Source organism: Castor canadensis, chromosome 12 (assembly GCF_047511655.1).
Source record: "Castor canadensis chromosome 12, mCasCan1.hap1v2, whole genome shotgun sequence".
Taxonomy (NCBI): Eukaryota; Metazoa; Chordata; class Mammalia; order Rodentia; family Castoridae; genus Castor; species Castor canadensis.
In genome coordinates, this window is record NC_133397.1 from 122,577,299 (window position 1) to 122,600,679 (window position 23,381).

Consider the following 23,381-nt stretch of genomic DNA (forward strand, 5'->3'; position numbering starts at 1 on the left):
GTCCTAACATTTGCTTGGCACTGGAGATAAAGAGAAACATGAGCTACTAATCATGTCCTCTGACATCCAAGGATTTATATTTAACTGTATGCTTGTTGGTTGGTTGCACCCATAGGTAGGCAGGACAACTCAGAGGTTAAAAGCCTGGAGTCAAATGGGGTCACCCAGGGTCAAGCTCACATCTAAACACTCTGAATTTTAGTTTTCTCTTTAATTAGATAAGCTATGTATCTCCTAAGGTATTGAACCAATGAGATGAGAAAATTTAAAGTATCTAGTATGGTTTTTAGTATATGGAAGATAATCAATTAAAGGAAGTGACTTATTATTACAACATTTCATCTAAACTTATTTAATAAGTAACACTGAGACTCCAAAAGAATGTCTCAGGCTGATGAGTATGCAGGTTAGGAATCAAAACTCAGAATGCTTTAACTGGGAGAACCAGGCTTCTAAATATTTCCAGAACATGTGCTAATGTATTTTTCATGTTCTTCACAATAGTCTTAAATTTTCAAAAAGTTTAGTCAGTTGACACTATTTTTACTAGAATAATAAAAAAAAGCTACAATTTTCTCTATTTCCTTTTAAGACCTGAAAATAATGTCGTTAGTCTGTCTTAGCAGCAACTATTATTCTTTGCTTTTCACTAGAATATACTGTCTTAAAAAAAAGCCAACTAAATACACCTGCTTCAGAATACCCTTAATTGCCTTTTACTTTCTCCTTTTTTTTCTTTTCTATAATACAGGGACACAGTTCTCCCTGCTTTTGAAGAATGTAGCATTGACTTAATTCCTTCTTGGCTCATCTCTATTTTCCAGTATTGAGGGATCACACTGATACACTGTAACTGCACTTGATCAGTGGGCCAACCCTGACTTTCATAGTACTCAAAGGAAACAAATGAAGCAGAGGGATTACTTGGTGGCCTGGCTCTAGCAGTGGAAGAGGCTGCTGCAAGTACACTCCAAGTAGTCAAATCTTTGGCTATTCACTGGAGTGAAAAATTCATCAGACATTGTATTCTACCCTATAAATCTTAAGATGCTTTCACATTCATCTCTACTGATCTCTGAAACAGAAGATATTATGGGAAAAGCTTAAATTTTGGAGTAAAAAAATAACTGGGCTTCATCATTTACTAGCTTTTTGTCTTTGGTTAGTTACTTTAACCTTCCCTAATTTCAATATACTGACCTGTAAAATGTCACAACCTACCAAGATTGTGACTATGGTAAGGGATAACTAAAAGATACCTAACTTACAGCATGCTCTAAGCAAGATTTCTCCTGTGATCCTGATTTTGACTTGACAGGTGTTCTTTACCTTCACTAATTCAATTAATGGTAGACATTTAATTAATGATGAGGCAAATTAGAGCTAATGACTTATTATTTCATTATTACTTTTATTATTTTGCTGTGCTGGGGCTTGAACTCAGGGCCTACACCTTGAGCCACTCCACCAGCCCTTTTTTGTGATTGTATTTTTTGAGATAGGGTCTCATGAACTATTTGCCTGGGCTGGCTTCAAACCACAATGCTTCTGATTTCTGCCTCTTGAGTGGCTAGGATCACAGGTGGGAGCTATCATTGCCTGGCTCTGCGTTATTATTTTAAACAAGTAACCTTCCATTTGAAAATGATTTTAGATCATAGCATGCCATTTTGGGAAAATGCAATTACATAATGGAATACAGAGGTACTGGTAATTGAAGTGTTAACAAGAGATTTGTTCTAAGTGTTAGGAATGTTTTGAGTGTATGTTTGGTATACACTGAGTTTTGTTTGTTAAATTTAACCGTGAAATTTACAGATCTTAAGTGTAAAACTGGATAGATTTTGACAACCACATATACCCACGTATCCAGCAACCAGTCAAGATTATCACTTTAGATAGTTCCCTACAGAGCCCTTCCAGTCAAGCCTCAGCCTCACAGGCAGCTACCTACTCTGCCTGTTTTTAAATGCACACAAATTACTTTAACCAATATTTCTTCCTTTGTGTCTGGCTTTTGTTGATCAATATGTTTCTGTGATTCACCCAGCATTCAGTGTGCATCAGTAGTTTACTTTTGATTGCTTATAGTATAGTATTCTACTGTGCGACTACATGCACAGTAGATGAATTTTTAAAGCCTGTCCTTTGGATGGTCTTAAATAAAACTCATAAGAGGCCACTGTTTTGGACTAAGGTCCTACTCCAACAGACCATACTAAAATTTGAAATGGAGTTGTCCATGCTAAAGTACCCCAAACGCAAGCTATGTTGTTATCTGACCCGAGAATTCAGGAGAAAGGCATAGCAACCAAATTTTCCAAATAGTCCTGTTTCAGCTAGCAGGAGAGTGATGTTCCCTCTGCTTTAATCTTTACCAAGAAGTTAGCCTGAAGTTAACCAGTTATTTTGTCTATTGTTGCCTTGTGTGTCCCTGCCTTACATGGAAACTAATTTTGAAATAACTAATTTCTTTTTGCTTCATTTCTCTTTTCTTTAGCCCTTTTATCGCTATAAAGCCAACCTCTTCTACTGAACTCATTGAGACATTTACTCTATTTTAATGAGGAGTAGCCTGATTCTAAAATAAACACATGTCATAATTTTGTCCTCTGACATTTAGACGGTTTCCACTGGGGCTCTAATGAGTAAAACTGTTAAACTCTTCTGCATGTCTATTTGCAAGCATAGGTATTCATTCTGGATAAATAGTCAGGAGCCATATGGTTTAGGTGGTAGGTGTATTCATATTTAGCTCCCAAACAGGTCTTCAAAGTCCTTTTACTACTTATTTTATACCACTACAGTGTTGTGTGAGAGTTCCAGGTGTCCCTGTCCTTTCCAACACTTAGTGGTGTCAATATTTTCAATTTTAGCCACTCTCATGGGTGTTAAGAATCTCATTGTCACATTAATTTGCATTTTTCTAACGACTAATGATGTTGAGTACATTTTCCTATGCTTACTAGCCATGGATAAATCTCTAAAGTGTCATTCAAGTGTTTTTAAAATTGGAGTGTCTTATTTTAAGTAGTAGGATTTATTTATTTGGATACAAGTCCTTTAATAGATATGTTTTTGAATATTTTCTCTCATCTGTGGTTTTACTTTTCATTTTCTGAACATCGTTTTATTCAATAATTTTTAATTTTGATGAAGTCAAATTTATCGGTTTTTCATTTAAGGTTAATGAGTTAATGCTTTTTTTGTGCCTTCTGTAAGAAGTTTTCTTTTTTTTTAGTACTCACATTTGAACTTGTGGCTTCACACTTGCTGGGCAGGTGTTCTAGCACTTGAGCCATGGTCCAGCCCCTGTAAAAATTTTTCAATTTGTTCTTTAGTTTTTTAAAATTGATCAGGTAAGGAATAAGAATGTATTTCAAGCATACAGATATTAAAATTCAGCAAACTGTTTCAGGCATACATTTTACATTCAAGAAGCAAATACATTATACCTTAAAGTTTACACTATTTTAAAATTTTACACACAAATATAAGCTCAGAGTGGCCACACAGGATAGTATAACCGAAGTAACCAGCTCTGCTCTTTGCCTTTATCATGACTGTACTGTAGCTTACATTGAATCTCTTATTTAAACAAAGGACTATGCAGTGTCAAATGGGTTAGAGATATGACCTGCACCTGAGCAAACCTTCATTTGTTAACATTACAAATCCTAAACCAAAGGTTGGTGATCTTTCTCTGTAAAGGACCAATCTTTCTTCTGATAGGAAGTGTTTCAGCCTTTGCAGTCATTATTGTCTATTGTAACTTACTCAGCTCAGCTGTCAGTGTGAAGGCAGCCACCGGCAATGCATGAACAAGTGGGAATGAATGAATCCCAACAAATTTTTATTACAGACACTGAGATACTGTTTTGATGTTTCCAGCCATTGAACTGTGTAAAAGTCATTCTTAGCTCATGGATGCACAAAAACAGGCAGCATGCAGATTTGGTCTCGGATTTCTGACCCCACAGCCCAGGGCAAGCTCAGTTTTTGCCAGTGCTCATTGCTGCCCCCTCTTTATTTCTGGCTCCCCTCCACACTGCTGGAGCAGCCATTTGGGTGCTAGGCTCTAGACTTTGTCTCCTGTGTGCGGCAGCTGGGACTGTACACTGAGCTCAGGGCAAAGAGATTTTTGCCCAAACCCCAAGGACAAAAATTATCTTGTCTACTCTGAGTTTTTGTATTTGCTTTGCTTTTGGTCTTTGGATTTCTTAAATTTCTTATCAGCTCAATTTTACACCTTATTCAGCATCTGGTGCTGTTTGAAGGAGGATTTTTAGCTTATTAGGGCATTTGGCATTTTGCTAGAAACAGATCCACTAAGTGCAAGCGAGTTGTATTCACAGTACTTAAAAGCACTGTGTTCCTCACCCTCTTTATCTTACAATTTTTTCAAAAATTTGGAGATGAAAGTCTGACTGTTTTTTGGTGTGGTACTGGGACTTGAACTCAGGGCCTACACCTTGAGTCACTCCACCAGCCCTTTCTTTGTGTGTGGCGGGTTTTTTCAAGATAGGGTCTTAAGAACTATTGTCTAGGCTGGCTTCAAACCATTATCTTCTTGATCTCTGCCTCCTAAGTAGGTAGGATTACAGGCATGAGCCACCAGCACCTGGCAGTCCTAGACTTTTTGATCCACTTCTAGAAGTTGTATGTTACCTCAAAAACTGTTATGTAAGCTTTTTTTTTTTTTTTTTTGGTGATACTGAGTTTGAACTCAGGGCCTCACGCTTGCTAGGCAGGTGCTGAACTACCTGAGCCACTCTGCCAGCTCCTCCCCTACCACCAGTAATATTGTCAATATTGGTAAGATTGACTCAATGCTGTTTGACCACTTGAAATACCTGTAAATGAAAACAGAAACGTCTATCAAGGCTTAATTACTGTTTAATTATAAACAGAACCTAGACGTATTTATCTGTTTCTTAAAAAATGATAAAAGATTTAAAATTTATTAAATCAGTAAGAAATACCAAATAAGAGGAAATAACATTTGAAATGACTGAAGATTACTACATCTATTCAATCTAGTTTGATGTGGTTAAGACTTAATAGGCCATCCCTGGTCTTTAAGAAGGATCACTCAAGTTTTATTCTGCTTATATGCTCTTAACTTTTCACATTAGCACAATTTCTGAAACTCTCTAAATGATGTGGGTGTGATCTTAGAAATAGTTCCTGAGGATTGGTGGAGTGGCTCAAGTGGTAGAGAATCTGCCTTGCATGTGTGAAGCTCTGACTTCAAACCCCAGTACCACCAAAAAAAAAAAAAAAAAAAAAAGTTCCTGATTCTGGTAAGTTTTTCTTATAAGCACAACTTTTCCAAATAGAAACTTAATGCTGTCAACTTGATTTTAAGTGTCATTTGGTTGTAATCTGTAGACAAATTCCAAACTCTTTGGTACTTTCTTGATGATAATACAATTAAAACACACTAACAAACTTTCTTCACTATCAACTTAATTTAGGCTTTCACATTTTATTTTAGCCCATTATCAAATGTATGGTTTGCAAATATTTTCTCCCATTCTATTGTCTCTTCACTGTTTCTTTTGCTGTGCAGAAGCTTTTAAGTTTGATATAAGACCATTTGTCAATTTTTGCTGTTTCCTATGCTTTTGGGTTTCTCTCCAGAAAATCACTGCCCATACCATTATCAAGAAGTGTTTCCTGTTTTCTTACAGTAGTTTCTAAGTTTCAGGTCTTGGATCCATCTTGAGTTGATCTTGTACAGCGCGAGAGTAGGGTTCGAGTTTGTTTTCTACATGTGAATATCCAGTTTTCCTAGCACCATTTGTCTAAGAGGCTGTTCTTTCTCCAATGTGTTCTTGGAGAAACAAGAACACATTGAGAACTGGTTGAGAATCAGTTGGTTAGACAGAGGGCTTATTTATGAATCTCTTAATTTTTTTCATTTGTTTGTTCTCTAACTTCTTCTTTAGTTTATGTGTATTCTATGCCAATACCACACACAGTTCTGGTAACTATGGCTCTATAGTATGTCTTGAAAACAGATATTGTGATGTCTTTTTTTTTTTGTAGTACTGGGGTTTGAACTCAGGGCTTTGCACTTGCAAAGTAGGCACTCTACCACTTGAGCAACACCTCCAGTCCATTTTTCTTTGGTTATTTTGGAGATGGGGGTCTCTAGAACTATTTGCCAAGGCTGGTCTCAAACCTCAATCCTCCCTACCTCAGCCTCACAAGTAGCTAGGATTATAGGTGTAAGCCACCCCAGGGCCTGGCTTGCTTTTTGTTCGGGATTCTTTGACTATTAATGGTCTTTTGTGTTTCCATATGGATTTTAAAACTTTTTTTCCCCCTAGTTTTGCAAAGAATTTCATTGGTATTTTCATAGGGATTATATTGAATCTGTAGATTGTTTTGAGTAACACAGATGTTTTAACAATATTTTCAATCCATGAACTTGGGATGTCTTGTGTGTGGGGGGGCCTTTCTCAATTTCTTCATTAGTATTTTGTAATTTTCATTGTAGAGGTCTTTCACTTTAAGTTCATTCTGAGGCATTTATAAGCTATTGTGAATGCAATTGTTTTTGTGATTGTTTTCTCAAATTCATTATTGTTATAAACTACTGAGTTTGTATGTTGACTTTGTATCCTGCTACTTTACTAAATTCATTAGTTCTAATAGTCTTGGTGGACTCCTCAGGATTTTCTTTCTGTATACAATATCATCTGCAAGTAGATCACGTGACTTCCTCTTTGTATGCCTTTTCTCTCTTGCCTAACTGCTCTAAAATGCTTAGTACAATTTAGGATAAGAGTGGTGAGAGTGGACCCCTTGCCTAATTCCTAATCTTAGAGGAAATGCTTTCAGCTTCCCCCATTTTGTATGGCATTAGCTTTGGTTTTGTTACATTAGCCTTTATTACATCAATGTCCAATGGTTCCTTAATTTGTTCAGGTCTTTTATGATGAAGGGATGTTGACTTTTATTAAATGAGATGATCATATGATTTGTCATCTTCATTACATTTTTTGGTACTAGGGCCTAGGGACTGATCTCAGGGCCTCATGCTTGCTAGGCAAGTGCCCTCTACCACTTGAGTCATGCCCTAAGCTCAATAATAATCTTTCTAATGAGCTGTTGAATTTGATTTGCTAGCCATTTTGTTGAGAATTTTTGCATCTATGCTCATCAGGTAGTTTTTTTCTTTCTTTTCTTGTTCTTCCACTTTTCCTTCCTTCTTTTTTGTTGTGTCCTTATCTGGTTTTGGTAACAGGGTTAACGGTGGCCTTAAAGAGTAAGTCTGAAAGGATTCCCTCCATTTAAGTTCTTTGAAATAGTTTAAGAACTGGTATTAGTTTTTTGTTAAGTTTGGTAAAACTGAACAATGAAGTCTTCTGCATACTGGACTTTTCCTAAAGGCAGTTAAAACTAATGTGATGCTTCAGGATGGGGACTAGACATTTCAGAAAAACCAATCATCTGATAGAGGGCTGGGACTTTAAGAGATGTGATATCAGCCTAACCACCAGGGAAGGGATAATACATAGAGACTGAGTTGAACTGCATGGCCAATGATTCAATTATATGTATGTAATATAACCCTATGAAAACTCTGAACACCAAAGTTCAGATGCACTCACATGGAGAGGACATAGAAACTTCACATTAAGGCCCTTCCCATAACTCTTGACTGCTTTCTATTATGGTTGTAATCACAACCATAGAGCATTCCTAAATTTTGTGAGTTGTTCTATTTAATTATTGAAACACAGAGAATTGTAGGGATCCTCTACATTTGTTAGTAGCACGTCTGAAGTGGCCATAACTCTGGAAAACTCTTAAGTTTGAAGCTAGAATCTGAAGTGGGGATAGTCTTACAAATTATGTCCTTAATCTATTATATCACCTAACTCTAGGTAGTATCAGAACTATATTGTAAAGGTTTATTATTACTTGTACCTTGTGCTACTTTCATTACCTCTAAGTTTATCTAGAAGCTGCAAGAATTTTTAAAGGACAAACCTACTTTGCATTATATAATGGGAAAAAAAGCATTGTAATTGTAGATACTGTGATTACTTCTAAAGTAAATAAAATATCAGGCATATTTTTCATACAACAAACTTTTATTATGTTCCATAGGTACATCCTAGTTGTCAGGATACAAAGATAAAACACAATTCTTGTTGTCAGGGAGCTTATATCCAGAAAAGACTGGGACAAACCACTGCAGGGAGTGGATGGGGAAGAGAAGCAGGTGTGAAGTAGTGACATCAGGATTAAAATATGAGATTTGAGCAGGGTAAAATGAGGAGGAAGAGTAGCATGGAAAGGAGAAAATGGAGCGCTCCCTAAAACTTGATCCAAAGTTGACCAGCAGATGGGAGACACAAGAGCTGTGGTTACACAGGAATGTGGGGGCCAGATCAGAAAATGACATTGTACAGTGTCATAAATTTATATACTGTTTATCTCTAATACAGTGGTGAAGTGCTGAAGGATTTTAAACGGGGACTAAAACGAAGATGTGTTTCAGAAAATAAACATTTTGGAAGCAGTGATGAAGAGATTAAAAGTAAGATGAGACTGGAATTTGTCTTGGGAAATGATGAGGCAATTCTGGGGGAAAAAAAAACACCAATAATACCTTGGAATTAGGACAGAAAGAAGGAATTAGAATTAAAGAGATACTAAGAAGATAAAATTGGATTGCATTCCAGTGAACTTGAAAATGTCAGGACCTGGGAGGTATTACTGCCATAAATGGTGCTTCTCTGCACTAACGGGCATTCAGGAGGAAAAAGCACATCCAACAGGAAAAGGAGAGCTGTTCTGCACATATTGAAGTGTTTCAGACTATCCACATATAGCACGCACACAGATGACCTATAGCATGGCAGCTTAGGAAAGAATCTCAAGTGAAAATACAAACCACAAGAGGCCTGGCCAAGAGTCAAAAGTTGCAGAAAGAGGTCTTCTGGTAGAACATCCCCTGCTTTAAATACACACAGAGCAATACACCACAGCAAGAATAGCTTCATGTTGTGTGACAGAAACCAGAAAAACTGAATTAAGAAAGTAGCAGGAATGAAGAATGTGGTATTAGTGAACATTTTTAAATTAACATTTGTGTGTGAAAAGAAAGAAAATATTGGAGAATAAGTGGAAGGAGGCAATGATTAAATTAGAAGATTGCTCTCTTTCTAATATGGTAAAGCAGTGGGAAGAGAGGGCAATAGATGAAGCAAGGTTCTGGGAAAGTAGAAAACAGTCAGAGAAGAAATTCAGAGGGGGCAGAGGAATCTGTGTTCAACACAATGAGGAATATTGGATTCTGAGTGAAAACAAGCAAAACAATGGTGGAGGAGAGAGCCACAGGAAAAAAATCAAAGTTACCACTTAAACTACTTATGGGGAATGCTATTGAGCCTAGTAATCTTAGAAAATAATTTAAAACAAGCAACAGTTTATGCACATTCTTTACAGAGGAATAACATGTATAAATTTCAGGATCAGACAGCAAGAAATATCTTCATATCGTGATTCCTTTTGCATTAATGATTAAGGTGAGTATATGGGCTACTGAGGTGTATTTATACTTTAAACAGCAATTACTGTTAATTTTTATACAAAACCAGTTTCCTAAAAACAGCCCACAAAAGCTGAATGAATTCATCGTACAACTAAAAGTTTTCAAGGGAACCCTGGCCATGCTGAAATAATGATGATAAGTAGATGTCTAGAAGCCTCACAAAGTGAGTGACTCATTCCTGCATGTTCGCTTTTCCTGATTCAGATCTATGCCTCGGCAAATTACAAATTACCACATCTTATGGACCTTTCAGGTTGCCTGAAAACTGGGAAATTAAGTGCAAAACACTGTCTACTCTATTTCATTCATTCAAAAGAAATGTTCTAACTATGTCCTAAACAGTGTGCCAGTTGCAAAAATGAGCTATGCCTCTGTCTCCTAGCTGTACAAGCTCCACTGGTAAAACTACAAATAATTAATACTGTAGGAGAACATGTGCTCCTGTACATAGGAGTGGGAACATAGAAATGGCATGACTGTATATCTAAGAATGTAAGATGTTTCCTGCAGCAAAGAACACTTAAGCTACATCTTGAAAATAAACAGGATTATCATCTCTGGCAGGTGGTTGCAGGGATTTTCTATAGAGTAGGAAAAGCCTGTACGGAACAGCATGGCAAGGAAACCTGACTCTTGGAGCACAAGCTTAGCATGGGTGGTGTAAAAGGTGTACAACAGAAGGGAGAAAGAAGTGGAAAGAGGCAAAATCTAAGAATCTTACATGCTATTCTAAGGAAATTAAATTTTTTATGTTATTGTAGAAGGACAGAAAATTTTTAAGGTGATTAGACAATCAATTTCTTTTTAGAGAAAACACTATCACTACTGCTGTGTAAAAGATGGCTTAGGGCCACATTTGACTAAGGAGACCCATTAGGAGGCTACTTCATACTGCAGATGAGAAATGGTAAAAGCCAGTATTAAACCCTGAATGCAGACAGCAAGATTACTAGAAAGCTTCAAGAATGACTTAAGATGTAGCACTAGTGGGGCATGCTCAGAGACTTCTTGCATGATTACCGAAATGGACGTCACTGAGGGAGAATCTATTATTAAATCAGTACTGCTGTAGTTCCAGCCAACAAACTAACTTGACACAAGTTTCTTGAATGGGGCCCATGCAGAAGCTGGAAACTTTTGCCTTATTAGTAAAACTGTGGATATCAGCAGTATCAGAAAAGAATGAGACCTTTTGTATAAGCATCAATATTTTATATATCAGCACTTATTTTTTTGTTTTAGTGGGACTGGGGTTTGAACTCAGGGCTCTGTGCTTGAAAAGCAGCAACTGAACCACACTTCCAGTCCAAGAGTCAAAATTTTAAATCTAGATTGCAATTGAGGGATGAGCCTAGGAGGATAAAGAAGACCGAATGAAGCCACACACATGATAAGGCTGAACACTTCTTCCAGGATCTCAGGAATACCAACTGTACTGTAGAAAAAGCCAACCCAAAAGACAGGGTTTACAAAAGACACCTAGGGATATGAGGCTCAAAAGAATTCCATTAACTACTATGCCATGTGAAAGAGCACTATTTCCTTATACTATCTCTACTTACTTACTTGGATTTTATGCTCATCAAATAATGTTCAAATTGGCATCTGAATGAAAGGCTGTCCTAATTAGGAATATATATATTACTTACTCACTTCTCCCTAAACCCCAATAGAAGCAGACAAAATGGCAAGTCAGATTGTTGTATTCCAGAAACAGGTAAACAAGAGTTTTGGTGTATTGCTAAGAAACTGGTATCCAGGATATCCTGATCTACCCAGTTAACGAGCGGGTGAGGATGAAGGCCATCTGCAATTCTGTCCCCTCAGTAACAGTACAGTCCACCCTGACCATGACACAAAACAGGTCAGGTTATCTGGTGACCAGTCTTCTAAACCACCAAGCATCTAGAAAGAGCTCCCGTGTGGCACCTAGATATTATAAAGAGAATACAATTAGACCAAGCTAATAGAGCAGCATTCAGTTCAATTACTGCCTCCACCTCAGCTCTCCTCTTTCCTGCAAACAGCTCTATTATAGCATGCATTACTGCACACACAGGTCATGGAAGGAACGCAGCTAGACCTCTCCATGTGATGGCATGCATGTACAAGAATCTGTCAAAAAATCTGACCCACCAAAAACAACTCTAACTCTCAGAAGGCTTCTATGCAAGGGAGTGTAGAGCATTTCAAATGATTTGCAGAAACGAGTAATAATCCCAACACTCTCTGCCTAGATGAGGGAGGAAAAATTCCATAGCTCATTCCAATTCTTGAAATTTCACCAAGACATTTTTATTTACAGTAATCAAACATTATGGCAGACCTAAGAGCGTTTTAATTTACTTCCAGAAGTTTTAAATACTGTCAAATTGGATGTAGGGTACTGTTAATTTGGATCTGAATTTATTTTTATTTTCTTGACATCTGACATAAACTTCTAGGAGTGAGAAGTAAGTTCGAGTTTGGATGACCATCAGGTTTTAATCAATCCCTACCCTTTTTTCCCTAATTCAATTATGTTTATGTCACCCACACTGATTTACATAATCAAAACATCTCAACATATTTTGTCATTGAGCACACTCAAGATTGACTGGGGTCTCATGTTCAGATCACCACAATAGCTTATCAAATCACTTTCCTGTTTCCAGCTCTGCCCTTGTGGTTCATTAGCATATCTTTCCTTGCCACCTCCTGTGTGGTAGTACTTTCACCAAGACAGTCTACAGATACTCATTCAACATTTAAGATAAGCAGAGCACTGTGCAGGTGTTAGAGAACATAAAAACTCTGCCCTTGCCCTTAAAAGATATAGTCTGGTAAGAATGAACATGTAACAGCAACCAAGTCAAGTTAAATAAATCAATAAATTACTGAAAGAAATTAAAAGTCAAGAAAGAAAGAAATTTCAGCTCAGGTGAGGGGGGAAAACACCAAGGGTGAAGGGCTTCTGAACTAGTATTTACAGGATAAGATTCCTATAAAAAAAAGTGGGGAAGGAGTATTCCAGGTATAAGCAGTAACACTGAGCGATGGGTGGCAATGAAAATTGAGACAAATTAACCAGGAGTGAGATACAAAGCTGATGAGATCACATAATTGAAAAAAACCTGAAGACTATAAACACCAAGGCAAGAATGCAGTAGATGCCTCCCAGTAAAGACCACCAAGCAAGCGCACAGCAGGCTTCAGCAGAGTTCAAGAGCACCTGTCAGTTGAATGGGCTCCATGGAGTCTATGTGAATGCATCTCTCAAAGCTGTACCCAACCTATCCAAAGGGGCTCAATGCCCTTTTTTGAATGTCACCCAGACAAGTGAGTGCCTACCTCTGAGGTGGTAAAAGGGAAGTCATTCATGGGGAGATGGGCTAAAAGCAAGAACTCAAGCCTCTCAGAAGACTGCCACCGTCTGTACAAGGTTCAATCTCTTGAAATAAGGCAGAGACCTAGGTCCTGATGAGGAGGTACAAGGCAAGTAAATCTCAGTAATCTGAGAATACAGGGAGGGGCAGTCAGAAGCACAGGTTAACAGGAAAGTGAATAATGTTTGAGGGTTGCACATATCCAGGTTAACGTGATCGGGGTAATTTCTTTCTGTTTGGTTTTTTTTGGCATTACTGAGGTTGAACTCAAAGGCCTTGTGCTTGTGAGGCAGGAGTTCTACCACTTAGCTACTCTGCCAGCCCTTTTCATTTTGGCTGACGTAGATAGGGTCTCACTTTATGCCTAAGTCAACCTAGACTGTGGCTCTCCTATTTGTGTTTCCCGTGTAGCTGGGATGACAGGCACACACTACTGTATCCAGAGATGGGTCGTATACTGCAATCCTTCCAGATTTCTGCCTTCTGAGGAAATGTGATTACAGGCTTGAACCACCACGCTCAGCTCATGATGCCAGGTAATTTCTCCATAGGATTTCTTACAGCTTTTCTGCCTAAGAAAAGATTAATTGCAGAGCCTTACGCTACTATGCCCCAAGCATCCCCAGCCTACTGATGGGGATTAATTAGTCACACAACAAAATTCTTAGTCACTAAAATATGTCCTCACACCACTATTTAAGGGAAAAGGTTTAAATCTTCATGTTTCTTACGTTTCTGTTACGGCTTGAATAGGAATGCGTGCTAAAGGCTTGGTCCTCAGCTGGTGGCGCTATTTTGGGAGGTGGAGGAAACTTTAGGAGCTGAGGCCCAGAGGGAGGAGCAGGCCACTGGGGGGCATGTCGTTGGGGACTGTACCTTGTCCCAGCCCCTTCCTGTCTCTCTCTTGCTCCCCTTCCTTTCTGGCTGTTATGACAGGAGCAGCTCTGCCCCATTTGTTCCCCACCATGATGTTTCACAATGACCCAGAAACAGTGGAAACAGTCAGTCATGAACTGAAACCTCTGCAACCGTGACCTAAAATAAACCTTTCCTTCTTTCAAATCGTCTCTCTTGGGTATTTGTCACACTGACGAAACTAACAGTTACTACTACCACTTCCTGCTATTCTCATTGCAGATAAAATTTCAGATACATTATAATTTTTAAAGCTTTGAGCTTTAGCCTGGAAGTACAGTAATTGCAAATTTACTTTCTTATGGTGGATGCTAGGGCGTGGTTCTCAAGTACATACAGAAACTGTCAGACTGGCCAGAGGAGGTCTGGCAATAATACTAGCTAATGTTCACTGTGTACTCCTCTGCAGACCTTTCAATACACACTTCCATTGCCATGTTTAATCCTCATAAAACCGCTGAAGGCAGTAACATTTATAGTGACGGCTAAAATTTATGGAAAGCTCACTGCTCTCGTCTGCATGTGGTTTGTCCTCCAAGGGTTCAGAGCTCCCAGTGTGATGAGAAGTTTGTGGAACCTTTAAAAAATGAAGCCTAGTGGGAGGTCCTTGGGCCACTGGGGCACCACACTACACTTAGAAAGGATTAAGGCAGTTCTTATGGGACCTCAGTTAGTTCTTGAGAGTATGCTGCTTACAGGGTGAGCTTGACCTCACAAACCCTTCTGGCTTTTTGTCTCGCTATGTGAGCCTCTTCTGTGTGCTGCTGCCATGATGCCATCTGCCATGCTGTGACCCAGCCAAGTAGGCCCTCACCACAGTTGAGCAGATGCTGGCACCATGTACTTGAACCTCCAGAACTGTGAGCTAACCTCTTTTCTTTATGCATTGTCCAGCCTCAGCAATTTTCTTACAGCAATGAAAAACAAAACAATAAAAACTGTTGAAAGCACTCAATTATCTCACTTACTCCTCATAACTGTCCCTTGAGATAAATACATTTATTACTAGCATTTTATAGGTTACATGAGTAAGGGCTCAGGAACTTTCCTAATGTCACATTGCAAGTAAGAGGAGCCAGAACTCAAGTCTTAGATTCTGAGTCCAAAGCCCATGACATCAAAACCTAGGCTCTTAATCACTGCTTTACTGCTTCTGTTGCTATGCATGCTTACTCCATGCAAGCGTGTCAAAAGCACTACTGATGAAATTTCATCAGGGATTATTTAATGAATATAAGAAGAGAAGGAACAGCTGGAAGCAAAGACATGATTAAAACAGATTTTGAATCCAATCCCAATAAGCTCTTATTTTCAGAAAATTTAACAGGTAACAATAGTGAGATATTAAAAGTTGTTGAAAGGAGGGGCTGGCAGAGTGGCTTAAGTGGTAGAGTGCCTGCTTAGCAAGTGTGAGTTCCCAAGTTCAAACTCTAGTAACATCACACACACACACACACACACACACACACACAAATAAATACTGAAAGGAACTGATGCTATTCAAGGTTTACAAGAGGAAATACTACCATAAAATAAAATAAAATGCAAGAGAATAAGGTTAGGATGAATCATATCCTGTGTCTACTAGGATTTAGCAATGCAAACCAAATCCATTCCAACAAAATTAGGTTTGTGAAAATTCTGCAACTTGATAATAGGCAGGGATTTCACTGTGGTTGAAAAGTTTCTAGATTTATCATAAAGAAAACACTAAGTATCATGAGACAATATTACTACATCTGAAGAACAGCTCACAATCTATCCAATTTATTAGTACAAAAATTAACAAGAATAATTTACATAGATTGTTTTAAAAACTTATATTCTGCTTATGTGAATTTTGAGCCATAGGAATAACTGTATTGCTGTTTTGTATGAAAATCCATTGAATGAGGAAAGGCAGGAGGGAGGCTTCTCGTTGAAGTAAGTCCAGGAGGGCAAAGAGCTTACCTTGGCTGACTCCTAGTTTTAGTGTTTTTTCTCTTCTAATCCACTTCTTCCACAGAAAGAAGTTATTGAAGCCTCAAGGTGACTTAGAAGTTAAACCTTCAAAAAATAGTCATCCAGTTAAAAGTATTCATTTTACTAACAGTAAAATGGTCCAAGTCAGATAGTTACTGGCAGCAGAGCAAGGACATACCTATATTCTTTTGGCATATATTAAGACCCTTTTAAAGAAACTACTTTATTTGCAAATAGATTTATTCAGTTTTAAGTACAGATTCTATATCTAAATAATATTGTGGTAGGAAAAATAAGCACTGTTGCTTTAAAAAATAAATGAATTTATTTATAAGAGGATTCAGTTAATACTGGCTTAAGAACACTTCCTTCCAACAGAAAAAGTGATACTGGCTGGGGGCTGATGGCTCACACCTATAATACTAGCTACTTACAAGGCTGAGATCAAGAGGATGGTAGTTCAAGGTCAGCCAGGGCAAACAATTCAGGAGATCCCATCTCCAAAATAACCAGAGTAAAATGGACTTGCTAAAGTGGCAGAGCAGCGCTTTACAGGTGTGAAGCCTTGAGTTCAAAGTCCAGTCCCACCAAAAAAGAAAAAAAAGTGACACTCTTTTACTAAAAGTAAAGAATAAAAAATTAATGAATAACTCAAAATCACCTTATTGTACATAAGGTGATTAACACTGCTAATTATCAGGGAGCAACAACTTAAAATCTTAATGAGGTATCTCCACATACCTACTAAAATGAAAAGAACTCACAATACCAAGTGTCCACAATAATATGGAGCAACTGCAACTGACAGCCGAGGGAATGTGAACTTACACTTTGGAAAACTGTTTGGTACAGTCTACCAAAGTAAAAACGCACATACTCTATACCCAACAATTCTCACTCCTCAGCTTAAACTCATCAGAAGTGAGTGTCTATGTCAAACAGAAGACAAGAATGTTCCAACAGGTTTATTCATGTTACTCAAAAAACTTAAGTTATTCAGATGTCCACCAAAAAGATAAAAATAAATCATGATATATTCATAGCAGGAATACTTTTTAGTGGGAAAAAGAAAAAAACACTGCTACACAAAAACAATATGAATGAGTTTCTGGCCAAAGAAGCCAGGCATGAAAGAGTACACATTACATGATTACATGTATAAGAAACACGCAAAACCAAGTTACAGTGCTAGAGGTCAAGTAATGGTTACTTTGGGGGGGCACTTACTAAGAGGAGAAAAAGGGAGTCTTCTTGGGCACTGGAAATGTTCTGAATCTTGATTTGGAGGGCAGGTATACTTCAGATGTGGTGGACTTTGCTACACGTGGCTATACCCCATCACTTCTGTGAAATCCATCTATTTTGTTTCATGTAGCAGTGTTCACTCCTTTTCATTGCTGAAGAGCATCATATGAATTTACCATTAAACAGCCCTTTCAATTGTTCTTGGGCATCTAAGTCTTAAAAAAGAATTAATTTGACCGATAGGTCCAAAAAGAACATTCTCTCTGCTTGAAGGCAAATTTTGTTCACTGATTTTCAACTTTCAGTCTTAACAAGTTGTCAGGGAGTATTTCTTTAGTACGAATCAGGTCTACAGTATGGGATTTAATGACAGAATGACGAGGAATATCACCTCAAAAGTATGTTCACTCAAAATGACTTTTCTTTGTGAACCATACAGGATAAGCAGGGGACTGGTCTATAATTACCGAACCATGGAAATGATTCCATGGAACTTTTGTGAGTTGGAGTAGATGCCTGAGCTGACTCTCATAATCAGATGAACACCATAGATAACTACAAAGTTAATTCGAACTCTTTATCAGTAGCTGCTGTCATCCACTGGTTCTTTACCAATTGTTTGGCACTGTGCTATACCCTTTCTATGTATTCTTTAGTTCAGTCTCATAAATCTTACTTCTAACACAAGCAACTGAGCTTTAGAAGGGAATGCAGGGAAGGTGCTACCCAGTAGAAAAGCCTGGACTAGCCCAAGGTCTGAGTGACACCAAAATCTACGTCTGCAAACTTGCCCAGGCCTACTGGCTTCCAAGGAATTTATACTTTATTACTACACATAGATGTTTACTCATTCATTCAATACGTACTTGTTGAGCACATGTGCCAACAAATGCTAGGTGGTTGTTAATAAATAAGATGGACAAAAAATGTCCTGCTTGTGGTGTTTACATTCTAACAGAATATGGACAAGGAAAACAAATGTAGTAAATAAGTGAATTACGCAGTTATGTTAGTCCTATGGAGGGAAATGAGCAGAAAACGTGATGGAAATGTTGGATGTTGCTTTACATAGGACAGGCCTCACTGAGGAGGCTAACCTTGGGCAAAGATTCAAAAAATAGAGCCAGAGCCACAAAGACGTCTGTAGGTGTTGGGACAGGGGGAGAATAAAGGAGATGAAGTCAGAGGAGGGGTGTAGGGTAGTAAGAGGGGGAGGCCATGAGGCTGCTGTAGGGCCTGGGGGACCACTTCTAAGAACTGTGGAGCCTGCTGCCTAAGGTGGCACATCCTGTAATCCTAGGAGTTGGGAGGCTGAGGCAGGAGGTTCACAAATTTCAGCCAACGTGGGCTATACAGCGAGTCCCTGTCTCAAAAAAACAGAGAACTATGGATTTTGGATGAAAGGGAAACCATTCCCCTTTTCCTACCAAATCTTGGCTAATTTAAATGTTTTACTAAGTAAAACTTATAGGGACACTACATAGTTGTTTAGTGCAGAAAAGTAAAACTGTGTAACCCTGATTACTTTTTTAGTAATAGACTTTGAAGGAACTGCCAAGTATAAAATAGCTCAGAAATAAACAACCAACAACAAAAACAAAAACTAGTTAACACACACAGGCACATAAGGGAACATCCTGGGGAGGCACTTAAAAATACAGGTGAGTTCCTTCCACAGAGATACTCTCAATCTATTAAGGCAGGGTTCATGGCAACAATAAAATTCCTCATATTTTCCATAGAAAATAAATCTGCATTTGTTTCTTCATTCTGTATCTGCTTCACATCATCACATTATGTGAAATGTGGAGATGAATAAACAAAATCACTCAGTAAAGAAAGCATGACTTTTTTCCTATGTAAATCAGACATAATAAACTAATGAAGTCTTTTCTTAACCTTAGTAAATATAGCTCCTTCTCCAAAGCAGTGGTATCTTTCATTAGCACTTATTTGTGAACTGTTAAGAAAATAACGACTCTCAATCAATTCAAGGTCTCTAGACTCTATGAATATTAATCGAGACTTCCTCTAACAAAGGCAATCTCTGGGAACATGTAGGTTAAAAGGCCAGCTTCAGAGTAAAATAATATTCTCTATTCACAATAAGGTCAGAGGGAGTTTACTCAGTTCCCCGATGGCTTCTTTTCAACAGTCAAACAGGCTCAAGTAGGAAAATTGAAGGATGACTTCTTTCAGATGTGAGGTAATTACAATCCATCCACAATGCAATGCAGCATCTCAGCTATGTTATTACTTTAGAATGAAAGTGGTATATGATGTACTTATGACACTGGACTGGAAAAGCCACTGGTATTAACTTCCTATGACTATGTGCATCTCACATTTTATGACTACTGCCTGAAGTTCTCAGATATAAGGAAGAATTTCTGATAGTGAGGGTGCTAAAAATGTTTGACAAGGGTTATAAAAATATCTTCAAGAGCTTTCAAAAACTGCAGGAATGTTCATCCTTGGGGTGAAAATCCTACTACCTGAAAGTAGGAATATAAAGCAGAAAACTCTTCAGGCCCAATTCATCCTTGCTGTCCTTTAAAACAAGGGCTTTCATTTCATCTTCCTTTTTTTGGTCCTGAAATCACTGTTCTCTGTATCATCCCTCTCTTCTGCCACACATAAGACTTGAAATTTGCTATAATAGTACAAGGAAGCCTGTACTCTGCTTTCACTATCATTAAAATAATGCTACAATGTGTGTTAAGAACTAGAAACTGTTTTAAGGAAAAATTTCAAAGCTCAGAATAAGTTAGGTGAAGAAATGATATAATTTAATAAACTATATGCTTGGCTAACCTGTTTTGCTAATTTGTAACCTAGAAAGTAGTTTATCTTTCAAATAAAATGCAATCCCACATGGGCCAATGTCTGTAAATCCCTACGAGCTACATCAAAAAATAAGGGTTCATGTATGGTGGATAAATAAATATGTGACAAAGCAAACATAACAAACCATCAACAGCTGAAGAACCCAGGAGGTGGCTACGCAGATGCTAACTGTAAAACTGCTTCAACTTTATGTTTGTAAGTTTTCCTGAAAAATTGTTAGGGAAAACACAATCATATTTGAAATTTGTTTTGAACGGCAAGGGAAGATATTCAAAACCCCATAGGATAGTTATGCAAAAATGACAACTTTGCTAGATGTATTTGTTGGCTTGAGGAGGAAAAAGATTGCTATTATTGTTTTAATCTATCTACCTCTGGAAAAATCCCAAGAAGTATAAACTGTTGAGGAACAAAGGCAGGCAGAAAGGTAGATTTGTTAAGAATTCTATAGCAAAAGTAAGTTCTGGCTGTATTTTGAAAAGAATAAAAACTAAAATTTCTTCTGTACCTAAAAACACATGGTCTCAATTTTTTTTTTTTGCCTACACAGGATAAATTCATTTTTAGGATACATTTTTTATTATTGTTGTTGTGCTGGAGGAACATTGTGACATTTACAAAAGTTCTTAAAATATATCATAGTTGAATTCACTCTGCCATCTTTCTCCTTTATGCCCCCTACCCCATTCCTGGAATAGTTTCAACAGGTCTGTTTCCATTTTCATTCATGAGCACAAAGTATTTCCACAACATTTACCTCTGACCCCTTTTCCTTGTATCCTCCCTCTTCCCACTGGTGCCAAGCCCCAGACAGGATCCGTTTTACCTTCCTGTTCTCCATTTTTTAGCCAGGATGAGAAAGCCAAAGGCCACAAGTTTTCTCTCATATGTGGAATATAAGCCCAAAACAAATACAAGCAATATTATGAATAACAGGTCACACTAAGGAGAGGTCACTAATGGGAGAGGGAGGTTAAAAGAAGGAAATTAAGAAGGTGAATAAGGTTGATGTACTTCCTATGCAAGAATAAATATAGAATTTTTAAACCTGTTGAAATCACCACAAGAGGGGAACTATGATAGAAATATAAAGGACATGAACCAATTCGGGTTATAATACATATATACATGGAAATGTCACAGTGAAACTCCCTGACTGCTTGTATAGCTATCTTCTTCTGTTTAATTTTTATTTTTTTCTGGGGTTTGAACTCAGGGCCTACACCTTGAGCCATTCCACCAGTCTTTTTTTGTGATTTTTTTTTTTCCAAGATAGGGTCTCGCAAAGTATTTGCCAGGGTGGCTTTGAATAGCAATCCTCCTGATCTCTGCCTCCTGAGTAGCTAGTATTACAGGCGTGAGCCACAGGCGCCCAGCTCCTGTATAGCTATTTTAAACAAACAAAAATGCCTTTTATCAATATAGACTTCTTGAAAGAAACTGTATCTATTCTTCCTAGCAATGTTCTTTTACTGTATATTTACCTGAAATTATTCAGAGAAAATCTAGAAAAACAAATGAAGCAAAAGTGAACACACACACACACAAATGACCAGCACAATGGAAAATTTACTGATGTAGCCCATAGTGTGCATATGAAGTATCTGTAGGTGTCATATCTTTCTATACAAACAGCATCCTAAAGTGGTATGAGCAAAGCATGTTTACGTTTGATACTTCATCAGTGACTTTTTGGTAGTCACTTAGAACCTAGCCACCCCACTTTATAGGACAGAAAATACATTGTACTGGAAGAACTAGTGGATAAAAAACTATACAAATATTTACTCAATATCTATTATGTACCAAGCACAGTGCTAAGCCTTAGGGAAGAGAATATGAAAAAGACAATAGACCCTGGCTTCATGAAACTGATGGTTTAATACAAAAATAAAGACAATGTATCTGTTATATAGAAAGCTACAATATTACTCTAACAGAGACATGGGACTTAGCTTTAGGGGGCTGGAGATCTCTGGGAAGACTTCTGAGCTTAGTGTTAAAGGCCGAATAGTGGTCACCTCAGCAGGAGAGAAAGGACATATTTCAGAATGAGGTGGCAGCAGAGAGGCACAAAACACACGTTGTGGCACAGAACTACATGCCACTCATCATTGCTGAAGAAAAGCTCCTGGTATGGAGTGAAAAGAGGCTGGAGAGGCAGGCAGCGATCACACCACACGTGACCTTGTGGGAGACTTTCTCTTCACCTCCCAAGTCTTTTAGAAAGGGAGTGACGTTTTCAGATTGTATCTTTACAACTCCTTGGCCCCTAAAGAAGGATGAATGTGAAGAGAACATGATGACCAGCTAAAGCAAAGAAAGAATGAGGACCTGAATCAAGACAGTGACAGTAGCTAGTTTTTATTGAGAAAAACAAGACAAGCAGACATGAATGCCTGGGGGGGGGGGTGACCAACTCCCAAGTATCTGGCTTGAGTGGATTTATGGATTACAATCCTCACCCCCACTTCAACCAAAGTAGCTAAAAGGGAAGACGATGGCTTCAGCTTTGAATGTTATATTTGATATTCTTCTAGATTATCTAAGTGGGGATTTTCTGCCAAAAATTAAGCATAAGGCCAAGGGAAGAGGCCTGAAGAGGTTGAAATTTGAGTTAGCAAAATACTAGATGCCTGATATTAGGAGTGGACAGCCAGCATTCTGTTTTTTTAAAGCCACTCTAATAGGTATGTACTGATATCTCACTGTGGTTTAAAGCTTTATTTCCCTTACGTCTAATGATGGCTAGCATCTTTAAAATGCCTATCTGCTACTAGCATATTTTCTATGGTGTTGGTTCAAATCTTTTGCCCATTTTTTGAGTTGTTTTCTTATTGTTGCATTTTAAGTGTTCTTTATACACGTCCTTTGCAAATACATATCTGCGTTGCAAATATTTTCTCCCAATGTGTGGGAGAAAATCTTGAAGAGCACAAGTTTTTATTGTAAGTCCAACTTACTATTTTTTTCTTTTCTGAATCACACTTTTAACATCATATTTAAGAAGTCTGTGACTAAATAAGGTCACAGTTTTTTCCGTTTTATCTGGTATAGTATTTTAGGTTTTTCTATTTACATCAATGGTACGTTTTGATTTTCTGTTTCACACGGTTTGGGAATACATTAGTGAAGAGGCAGCTGGGTGCCAGTAGCTTATGCCTGTGATCCTAGCTACTTGGGAGGCTGAGATTAGGAGATTTTCCCAGTTTGGGCAAAAAGTTCTAGAGGCCCCATCTCGGCTAATAGCTGGGTGCAGTGGCAGGTGCCTGTTATCCCAAGCTACTCCAGGGGCTGAAATCAAGACAATCTGGGTTCCAGGCCAGCCTGGGCAAAAATGTTTGCGGGATCCCACCCCAGTGATAAAAAGCCAGGCCTGGTGACACACACCTGTCACCCCAGCTATGCAGGGCAGCTTAAAACAGGAGGATGGCGGTCCAGGCCGGCCTCCACTTAAAAAGGCAAGACCCTAT